We start from the raw sequence: 3,055 nt of genomic DNA, 5'->3' as shown, positions 1-3,055 counted from the left end.
GAGATGCCACCGCCGGGCCTCCGTGGCGGGGCATCTCTGCAGCCAGTGCTCCAAATCTTGGGGCTCCTCGCTGCACAATGGACATATTGGGTCCGATGTTTTGTCTATTCTATTTTTGTAGGCCCGAAGCCCAGAGAAATGACCGTTCCTGATTTTTGCCAGTTAAGACTGGTCACTGCGGGACATAATAAGAGCCTCTCGTTTTAAGGAAAATGCCCTGTATACTTCCTTCGTCCGCGTGTGGCATATAGGGGGTCTTTTGTAATTAGTTTTATCTGGGCGCACGCACTGTCATAAGCAATTAGGCGGTCTGGACCCGGCAGCGCTGTTGCCAGTTTGGCATTACTGTCAGCGAGATCGTTGCCGAGGATATCGCGGTGACCAGGGATCCACTGAATCGTGGGTTGAGGTATTGCATTATTTATGCGTAGTCGCAATTGGTCGAAGGATGGTGATGTTCCCACTAGTGCCATGCATAGTGATTGACTGTCGGTGAAGATAACGACCGAGTTGGATGCATCGCACTCTTTGTCAATCCAGTCAATGGCCATTTCCAAGGCTCTCCTTTCTTCCTCGAAAGAGCACGTAAATATGGCGCCTTTCTCCCTCAATGTCTCGACAACGGTAGGGTTGGACGAGTTCCCCGTTGTGATGACGACTCCAGCGCCGCCGTCCGTTGTTCCTGCCCTAGCCGAGCCGTCAGTGTAGATATTGTACTGTGCACCAAGCTCTCGTGCTCGACGAACAGCAGCGCTTGGACTGGGCTTGGGTGGTAATCAGTCGCAGACATCTGTTTTGAATCACCTCCAGATTATTTATCAGAGTTTTGCTCAGCCACGGTTGCCAGCTGCTGCTCGCAAAGTTGAGAACACTTTGTATATGAGTGAGGTAGACCTTGCGTAGGTCGTCTTTCCTCCATCCCCATTTTGAGTGCGCTACAGCGCCGAGCATCCTCATCTTCTGTGTGGCCTTAGCTATTACTGTCTCAACCTGTTTCCTGAATGTGAGCCTGCGATCGAGTGTGACTCCCAGGAGTCTTGCGTAGGGCTCATACCTAATTGACGAATTATTTATCGTGATGCACGGCTTCCATTCCGAGTCAGATGTTGCGAGCGTGAAGAATGTTGTCTCGCTCTTTGAGCCGTTTGGCGTGAGTTTCCGTCGCCTGCTCCAGTCAGCAACGAAGCCCACCGCTCTTTGTGCCAGACTTTCGGCGTCTCGTGTCGTGCGTGATGAAGCGATGATAGAGACGTCGTCAGCGTAGAGTGAAATTGTGAGATCGTCCGGAAGTAGTTTCGCCAGTTCGTCGATATAAAAAAGGAAGAGGATGGGTGCCAGGACCAAACCTTGTGGGAGACCTTGGTTCATTTTCCTGCTATTACTCAGTATTTCAATGAATCGGACTCTGGCTTGACGATTTTGAAGGAAGTCATTCAGCCATAAAACGTATGTATCTGGGATACATCTGTCCAGGAGGGTGAGGAGTAGGCGTTCTCGCCAGACCGTGTCGTATGCCTTTGAAAAATCGAGGAGGACGAGTAGCGATTTCTCCTTCTTTTGGAAGCCATCGGAAATCTGCGTAATTCTCAGAATTTGGTCTTCCACACATCTGAAACCAGCCTGCAGTTCGGAAAACCAGCCGTTGTTGTTGTTGTTGCAGTTGTTTGTTCAGTCAGACTCTTGTTTTGACAACAGCAAAACCCGTGAAATTTCTAATCTCACAACAGACATTCCTACACACGAAGACTATAATTTTTCTAAGTTCTAGTTCTAGATGAAAGAATGTTCTAATAGAGAACTACAGCCCCCCCCCCCCCTTCCTCCTCATACACTCACCCCCGGCCGCTCCCACCTCTGTCTGTCTGTCTGTCTGTCTGTCTGTCTGTCTGTCTGTCTGTCTGTCTGTCTGTCTGTCTGTCTGTCTGTCTGTCTGCCTGTCTGTCTGTCTGTATGTCTGTCTGTGTCTCTCTCTTTCTCTCTCTCTCTCTCTCTCTCTCTCTCTCTCTCTCTCTCTCTCTCTCTCTCTCTCTCTCTCTCTCTTTCTCTCTCCCAATCAGTCCTTGTAGAGAGACATAATAAACAATTATCGGATTCCACCTCTAAACTAGCGTTTTGTTAGTGTGTAGAACTGACATCAGAACATCAACAAAAAATACACTAAACACTTTCACAAAATCTTTCATGTATCAATTTAACCTATTGGTATTGCTGCTATCATAATATTGTTGTTGGGGGTTTTATTTTCAGTCCTCCAAACCATTACGGCTCTTGCAGATTTGACCGACAAGGCTCAAATCCTATAGAAGTGTTTGTGAATTATTCTGAATGCTCTTCCCTGTTCCAGTCAAGGAAAGACATTGATTCGAAAAACCGCGCTTCAAATTTTTTCTTCGTTTTACGAGGCCAGGTTAACCTTAAAATGTTATGGCTCAGCTGATTGGGTTAAAATTGTGCAGAGGCGGTTCGTTAACTGGGCAATACCGGCGCAGCGGTAACTATTTGTCAGCTGCCTGGTATTTGACAAGAGTTTTATTGCCGATGATCTGATAAGTTTTATCCAGTTTTAAGTAAATTCAAACTAATATTTAATGCTATCAATGTTCAGAAAAGCATTTTGCCAGTTTGAAGGCGCTCAAAGAGATTATAGGGTATCAGTACTGCACTGTTGCACTTAGATACATTTTCTTAGTCTAGTCTGTGTTTATGAACGCTGGCTTGCAGCTTGCATGGAAACCGCTTCCTATCACTTTACTATTACTATGCGTAATTTCGTTTGGGCGAGGCTCAAGGCTCAAGCCGAACATCGCGCGCTCAGTGGTGACGTCAGCCTCACCGGTGAATTCAACACTATAATCTTGAAATGATCATCTCAAATGTGGCTTCTCTGTTGCTTGCAAATGAAGAATAAGTCTGGCTTGAAAAAATTAATTGTCTCTAATTACTGTTAGAACATAATTGTCAGCATGGCCATCATCTTTATTGCATATGGTTTCGTTTGTTGTGAAGTGGAAGGTGAACACACCCATCAGGTGCTCTGCATGTCTTGTGTGTGTGT

This window comes from Aplysia californica, unplaced genomic scaffold (assembly GCF_000002075.1).
Source record: "Aplysia californica isolate F4 #8 unplaced genomic scaffold, AplCal3.0 scaffold00085, whole genome shotgun sequence".
In the NCBI taxonomy this organism is placed as follows: Eukaryota; Metazoa; Mollusca; class Gastropoda; order Aplysiida; family Aplysiidae; genus Aplysia; species Aplysia californica.
This window is presented reverse-complemented; position numbering follows the sequence as displayed.